The 8,863-nt window shown below is 35.8% G+C and overlaps 1 pseudogene; it reads right to left on the reverse strand.

The window, feature by feature from the left end:
* Positions 1–215: 215 nt before the first annotated feature.
* On the reverse strand, positions 216–313 carry LOC137226923 (U6 spliceosomal RNA; annotated as a pseudogene).
* Between the last annotated feature and the right edge of the window lie 8,550 nt (positions 314–8,863).

Genomic DNA, 8,863 nt, shown 5'->3' on the forward strand with positions numbered 1-8,863 from the left:
TTTTCCCCCAACCTTTTTTTTTTTTTCCTTTGGCGCACATAGCACTATATAACAATCTTTATTACATGTGTTTCTAGGCACTCCTCTAAATTCATTACAGAATGGATATCACGTCCATTCCCAAAACAAAACAAAACAAAACAAAACTCTTCTCAAGTAGGATGCAAGTAGTAGTCTTAAAACCATTATTATTACATGTGTTTTTAAAAACTTCTTAAAATATGGAACACCTCTCTAATTTGCTTGTCATCCTTGCATGGGGCCATGATAATCTTCTCTGTACTATTCCAGTTTTAGTATATGTGCTGCCTACTAAATTTTTAAAATTCATCAAACCCAAAATATATTGTGACAAACCACTTTAATTTTTCCCATCCACATTTGATGGATTTTAATATTTCTTTTTCACTCAACTCATCAAAATTTTATTTTTTAAGAGTTTTATTTAATATCCAAAAGGGCATAAAAATTTCTGAAACCCCTCTACCTCTTTGAAAAAAGGGAGTTGTATTTTGAAAGAAGTTTAAAAGGAGTTCCATTCTGGAAGAACTTAAAATCAGTTCTAAATTCACTATCCAGAAGACCTGGCAAAATTGATCATCTTCACCCTTGCCTTGCACCATTGTGGTAGAGACTGTGAAGCTAACAGTAAGGTTCCTAAAATGCATGTCCTTTCACAAGCCTATTCTCATTGAAAATGTTGTTTTTCCTCAGAAACATATTTGTGTTTAAGAAAAAACAACTACAGCACAAAATTTTTGAGAGGAGGTTGAAAACAGGTACCATGGAAAATATTATTGATTTTGTGTAAATGTGTTTGGCAGTGAATGTGTACTGAGTTGTCCAATGTAAGCATCCAGCATTTTTTTTTCCCAATTGGTAGTATAGTAGAGTTCTTTTTCAGTAAACATTTGCTTTTGAAAATCATAAAAGGTCAGTTTTGGCCAACTGCATCAGTCCTTATTCTGCCATCTGTAAAAAATTTAGACTTTGCCTTTTTGAATGACCCTTTAAAAATATATAAGACCTAATTCTATCCTTTACTCTCATAAAACTTCCATTGGACTCCAGTGGGAACATTTTAAAGTCAAATTCTGAGGAATAAAGACATTTCATAATGCCTTCTTGTGAGAACTTCCTTGGCAGAACTTGACCAACTCATTCCTCTTGAGAGTGTTCTATGATATTACTGGTTTTATAGCTTCAAAATAGACTCTATGCTATAAAGTGGTTATGCTTCTTACAGATATATATATATATATGTATGTATATATATATATATATATACACACACACAAACACACGTACATACACACACATGTACATATTTATCTGTCTCAGTGTAACCCTAAAATTCTAATGTGGTGAACATCCAAAGTAGATGACTCTTGGTACACTGAGGAGCTACCCTCCTTTGTCCATCATATGTTGATCAGTAAGTATGTTTGTTCTTGGTACCCTACTCTGTGCTTCCCTAGTGCTCGATTGTAAAAAAATACCATTTTTTCAACAGTTAGTATGTGCCAGTGCTGTACTAAAGTTCTACATGCATTATTTCAGTTAACTCTGTGAGGTAGGAATTGCCATTCCTCATTCTCTGTGGATAAACTGAGGGTGGCTAAAAATGTACTGAGAATCATGCAGCAGAGCCAGTATCTCTGACTCCAAAGCCATGGATCTTAACTGTTGCACACCTTGCATTATATGGTACTCCTGCCCTTTACCCACCCTTTTTATAGCAAAGGAAATGTCACTGTTTTGGGAGGACCTTGTTTATTTACCTGTCTGTCTCTCTAATGAGACTGACTAGCTTGAGATAGGGTTCTTATCTTCTTCATCTTTATATTGCTAGAGCAGGATCCATAGGCACTCAATAAATAAATCTTAAATTTAAAAATTACCTTTATGATTTAAAATTCACCCCCCTATTTTAGAAAACTGGCCAAAAAACCACAAACTATAAGTCATTCCCAAATCACAGTATCCAGAAATAACTGAATAAATATTTGATAAATGAGTGAATTCCAAAAAAAATTAGAAACACTTATAGTCTTCTTTTGTTTCTAATACATTTGCATAACACTGATACACCAAGAGTACTTGTTTGATGTTAATTAAGCATGATTAGTACATGATAGTCTTTAGTTCTCATAAAGCTGATAGATGAAAAAGATGGAAAATAAATGCTTCAATGATGAAAGTGTTTTAATATTACAATATAAACTTCCTGAAGTAGCATTTTATTTGAGAATATACATATTTGAGTAAATTCATTTGGAACTATTAAACTGATCTGAGGTACATCAATAAATGAATGGATAAAGACGTGCTGTGTATACAGATGCACACACACACTGGAATATTACTTAGCCATAAAAAATGAAATCTTGCCATGTACAACAGCTTGGATGGACATAGAGGGTATTATGCTAGGTGAAAGAAGTCAGATAGAGAAAGACAAATACCATATGATCTCATATATATGTGGAATCTAAAAAACAAAACAAACAGACTCATAGATACAGGGAACAAACTGGTGATTGCCAGAGAGAAGGGGGTTAGGGGATGGATGAAATAAGTGAGATTAAGAGGTACAAACTTCCAGCTCTAAAATAAATAAGTCACAGGAATGTAATGTACAGCACAGGGAATATAGTCAATAATATTATAATAATTCTGTATGGTGACAGATGGTAACTAGACCTTTCATGATGATCTCCTCGTAATGTATAAAAATATCACATCACTAGGTTGTATACCTGAAACTAATATAATATTGTATGTTAATTGTAACTCAATAAAAAATTACCTCAGAACATAAATACATTTCAGTATTAACAAAAAAATCTTTCTATCTCTATGCCGGTTAAATAGGACTTTATGTAAGTGCTGTAATTAAATGCAGTTTATTGGTGAAAGTCTAGCCCCTAGTGGACAGGAGTCTCTGGTACACACCCACACACTGAACTAGTTAGGTACAGCTTGAAGGGACACCTGCTTAAAGCTCAAGGGCTTCAGAATGAAATGGTCTTCAAGACTCTTGATGTTAATATTTTATTCTTTTATCTTTTTTTCATAAAATATGCCACATTTGTATGTCTGGCTTATTAGAGCTTCATAGTATTTTAATGAACACTAAGACTTTTCTACTCCACTCTCAAAATTTTTTTCAAGCAGTGGTTTTCTTAGTTTCTTAGGGATTGAAAGAGTAAAATTTCTTCCCTTCCCTTCCCTTCCCTTCCTTCCCTTTCTCTTTTCCATTCACTATCAATATCCAACATTTAGGCAACATTCACACTTTTCTTTGAGGATAGATTTAGGTTGCACTTATAACATTATCCCCAATACACACACACACACACACACACACACACACACACACACACACACACACACACTTACTTCACAAAATTGACTCTTTTAAAACGAACTCTTTAGTTACTTCTTCACTCTTTTATAAGTAAGTATGACATGTAAAAAAAAAGATAAAAAGATAGTACAAAAATTAAATACTCAAATAATATAGAAATGAACATACTTTTGTGAATGAAATAATACCTGATATGTAGTATCCAGTCAGAAGGTTGTGAGCTTCTTAAGCTTGCAAAAGCTTTTTCATTGTAAGCATTGTTACTAAACACACTTTATGATTCAGAGAAACTATAATTAGATTTCTCTAATCATTCTGATGATCTTAGATGTTTTCTTAGTTTTAGGAACTTAACCCAGAAAGACTGAACTTACATTTCAAATATATATTTCAATATAGCCAATTCTGCTATATGTGTTCCAGGGCTTATGGAAGAAAGCATTTAGCGGTACTACACTCAAAAACTGTGTCAGTGACACATAAAAAAATTAGAAACCGAATAAAGTGGTAGCACCGTTTTATGCATATTAAGTGGTTAGGAAATATATAAATACTTCAATAAATATGGCACTTTACCTTGAACCAAACCTGATGTTTTCCTGTGGGCATCAGAAAGGTTGCAGCCTGTGAGTTACTGTGAAGTGGTAGAATGAGTGTTATCTGAAATCAGATGGGAAGTTCTAGTAGCAGATGTGGATGGGTGTGTCTCATAACCCAGGCTGGTAAACTGAGGTGGCTGGCAGATGTTCGAGTATGAGTGTTTTGTGTATTCCTATGTGGTTTGGGTCAATTGGGTGCATTTTCTGCATTCATCTAATGTTGTTCATGGATGAAATGGTGCATTAGCAAACATTAAATTTGCATCGTCTACTATATCAAATGCATTGGAACAAATTCCCGTTTTTTAGACAATAGCAGAACTGATTGTACTCTTTTTGAAGATCTAAAATAGAAGAAAAAAGACTCATTTGAAATGGAAACTATTTAATGTTTAAGAAATGGTATAAAACAGCTCATAAGCTGTTCTACACTTTATTAGCTCCTGTGTAGTACATGTTTTGTCTGCTATTGTCATCAGCACAATTAAATTCATTTATTCCATGTTGTTTTAGTCATGCTGTGGGCTTGATACTATGAAAGTTAAGCAGGTATGGTTTTTAGTTCTCTTGAGTTCATGCTTCCTAAAAATCAACAGAAAGCTCTTGGGGAAAATGGATTGCAGACATTCTTTAAATTTTAGTGTTATAGATGTACAGATGGAACACATAATTTAGATAGTGAAGGAAAGGTGAATTTGTCTCTTTGGTCAGTTAGAATTAGTTTTGTCAATGTTTAAGTTTCAGAAGACTAAAAACAGAATTTTAAAGTATATTTCCAAGCTACAAAGATATAAATGTCACTTGTTCAGTACATGTGGTCAAAATAAAATATCATAAAAGAACACTTGATTTTCTCCCTCATATTTATACCTAAGTCTTCTGAATTCAATAAATCAGCATCGGAAGCAGCTGCTTAGCACAGGGAGATCAGCTCAGTGCTTTGTGTCCACCTAGAGGAGTGGGATAGAGAGGGTGGGAGGGAGACACAAGAGGGAGGAGATACAGGGATGTATGTATATGTATAGCTGACTCATTTTGTTATATAGAACAGCAGAAACTAACATACCATTGTAAAGCAATTATACTCCAATAAAGATGTTAAAAATAAAATAAAATAAAATAAAAATCAGCACCCATATAGTTTCTCAAGTCAAAACCCAGAGTCATTCTTTATCTCCATCTGTCTCTCATCCCCACTTTCACATCCATTCCAAGCCTGGCAGCTCTAACTCTAAAATACATCCAGAATCTGCCCATTCCCACTGTTAGAATCATCTCTCACCTGACTATAGCAGACTCTCAGCAGCTCTACCTTCCTCTTTTTTTCTTCTATGATCCGTTTTCTGCCCAGGTGCCAAGGTGACCATTTAGAATTATAAATTAGATCACATCCTTCCTCATGCTAACCTTCCAATGGCTTCTCATCTCATTTAGGGTAAAGTGTAAACTCGACCAGTGTCTATAAAGTTCTAAATAATCTGGCTGTTTACCGTATCTGTGATATCATCTCCCATTTTTTCCTCTCCAGCCACACTGGCCTTCTTTCTGCTCCTTGATACTAGCTCTTCCCTCTGCTGCAGAGTGTTCAACCTAGTCTTCACAGAGCAATCTTCTTATTCAGATCTCAGCTCCCTCACCATGACCCTGCCCCCTACACCCACCTATTGAATCACCCCATTTTATTTTCCACACAGATCTATTACTTCAGATATTATTTTGGTCATTTTATTTGTGTATGTATTTATATTTTCTCCTGTAGAACTAATGCTTCATGGGAGCTTAGCTCTCTTGTTCAGTACAATACCCCTGGTACATCTTCTAATGCACGGTACTTGGGTGCTCAATATATACTTGTGAAATGAATGAATTAAGGTTGAAAAAAATAGAGAGGGAATATTTTTCCCTGGAAAAGAGGCAAAGTTTTGTGTTTTATAATGAAAATGATTTCAGACTTTAAAAAGTAGCATTGAGCCTATGTTGTTGTTTCAACCCAGTTAATAAGAATTAATGGTGGTAAGCACTCAAAGATGACTTATGTATCCAAGGCACTCTCCTAAGTCTTTTTTCATATATTAGCTCATTTAAGTCATATATTAACTCATTTAATTCTACACTCTTTTGAGGTAGGTACTGTGAACCCAAATCTGAAAGATGAGAAAATTGAGTTGCCAGGGCTGTACAGTTACTAGGTAGTAGAATTGGGATTTGAACATAGGCAGCTCTACTAGAAAGTCAGTTGGCTTAGCCACTGTGCTGTCTCCATAGGAGGGGCTTCTAGTCATGTAGTAAGTCATGCTTTCTTCTGTGTAAGCTACTGCTTAGCACCTAGTACAGCCCAGAACCTCTAGGGTTTTTTTTTGTTTTTTTTTAAAGTATAAGAAGGATAGCAATCAGTTGAATACAAGAACCATTACACACAAACTGTGACACACAAACCCAATATCAGTGTAAAGAGAAAAAAAATGCATTTGCTGGACTCTTGAAAGAACCTCAAATATGAAGAAATGTATTGATCAGCAACATATGGGTTTTCTGGTAAATAGCCAGTGAAGTTTACTGTGGATCAGGCATTGGCTATCTTTTCTTACTGGCTTAGAGTTTTTCGGAAAGACATCTGGAGAGTGGCTTGAAATTTATTTTAGGACCCATGATGGCAGCCTTAGCACAGCCTCAGGGTGCAGAAACAAAAGAAAAAAAAACACTGTGACTTTCAGAAAGTACAGTGGAGGGAAAGTACTAGATAGAAACACATCTGTGATTAATGAAGGACTGCCAAAACCTGGGAGGGAAGCAGTAACACCAAGATGTAGGAGGGAAGCAGTAACACCAAGACGTAACTCACATCTATTGGCATGCTTGCTATAGTCTACTGAGTCTACTGAGTCAAAGCACAGTGCCAGGAATCAGGAGATAAAGTTCTTGTCTTTCTCCTGCAACTTACTATAAGCCAACTATATGTCTGAATCTTAGTTACGATATATGTGAACAGTAATATTGCATTACATTTAACAGCTTCCTGTGTGGAAGCAGGACACTGGAGTAGGTGTCCTCTTAGAGAATATACTAACTTTCATGGATATGATGATAATGTTTTGTGGCTCAGAAGAAGAGGAATGGAACAACAGCTATGAGATTAATGGGGACAGAATTGGCAAAGGATATACTCTAACTCTTTAAGTTGGTGAAGCCTTGAGATGGAGAATTAATCTTTACTGGCAGACACAATTTATGTATCAAAGCAATGGGAGAAACCCACTAACAACTTCTAGGGCTGCAGAATCATGGGACTGTGTAGCAGGTGTTTTGTATTGTTCTTCTAATTTTAAAATTTGAAATTGCAAAGAGCCAATAAAATGTGTTTTAATATATCTTTGTTTCCTGCTTTAGTAGAGTATTAGACCTAAGGAATTAAATTCATCATAAGGAAATTAAATATTGAAAAAGTTGCCATTATTCTACACCAGGTTTATATTATCAGATGAATTAAAGACACACTCCACTGAATGGGGATGTGGAGATAACCTTCTCTGCATATAGTGGGAAGGAATATTTAAAAATTTTCCTGATGGGTTGGGGAGATAGAGTTTTGTGAGTATTAAAATGTGGAATAGAGGGAAATATCCAACTTTGGCATGTGGCCAAGGAACTTCTAAGAATAATTCTCAAATTCAGTTTTGAATTATTCCTTGATCTACATATTTCCGAGACCCTTTCCTATTCTACCTAAAATTTTCATAACATTTACAAACCACATTCTAGTTTGAGGAGTAAAAGACAAGAGCTCAAGTGGTATGGAAAGAAGATAGTAGCTGCAGAAAGTGAGAAAGTAAGGAATGAGTATTGCCCCAATGAGAGATGATGAGGAGATTCCATCTCCCCATCAGAATATGTGAGATATTTTGGGAGAGTTCTGGACTTCCCCCAGGACATGGGATGGGGGCTTAATCCTTTTTATTTAATTTTGAAAGCAATGAGTTCCCCCAAAGCTAAAAGGCTTGAGAGTATCCAGGCAGCAGACACTTTGGATTATATATGTAAATACTTGTATTGTGGAATTTTTAGAAGACTTTGAGTAAGAGCATTACATAGCCACTAAAGAGAAGTGAGTATGGGGAGATATAAGGTATGAGGATGTATCTCCTCTGCATCCATTCACCCTACTCTGGCAACAGTCATTTGGGGATCTACTCCTTCCCTTACTTGGTCCATGTGGTTTGGTAGAGCATTCCCAATTTCTCTAGGGGTGGAATGTGGGATTTAGATCTGAGCCAATTAATAATTTCAGTCCCCTGACCGCAGCAACTGATTAGAAACATAGGCATGGACCCAAACTGGCACCAATGAAATACAAGGAGATTTTCTGAGACTCTCAGGAATCCAACATCTGGTCTTTTCTCCTAAGCCTAAATCTTCTTGCATTGCCTTTATATTCAGGATCCACTTGGTAGTAAAATAGTAGCAGCAGGTAAGAACTCTGATGCCACCATTTTACTACATGTGAATCCTCAGGAAGCCCCTGGTACCACAGCCACAGCCAGGAAGAGCGATAGCAATGCAACAACAACTGATAGGAACACAGAGAAAGGAGAACTGGAGTGAGGGAAGGGAGAAAAGAGTGGAGTAACTAAGAGAATTTATATATGAGATGCTGTGTTTAGGCCTCATGTACATTATTCCTTTTAATCCTCAAAGTAATTGTTATTTGGCAGATAAGGTACTTAAGTCCTAGGTAGGCTGTGTAAATTGCCTAAGGAAGAAGCAAGACTTGAGTACTCTAATACTGTATCCTATTCCAGACTCTGATCTTAACTGCCTTTGAAATTCTAGAGATAAGAAAAGGAGGAATTTGGGGGCTGATGGGTTACAGGGATTTCACTTATGGGCTCAGAGGAAA

This window comes from Pseudorca crassidens, chromosome 6 (assembly GCF_039906515.1).
Source record: "Pseudorca crassidens isolate mPseCra1 chromosome 6, mPseCra1.hap1, whole genome shotgun sequence".
NCBI classification, from domain to species: domain Eukaryota; kingdom Metazoa; phylum Chordata; class Mammalia; order Artiodactyla; family Delphinidae; genus Pseudorca; species Pseudorca crassidens.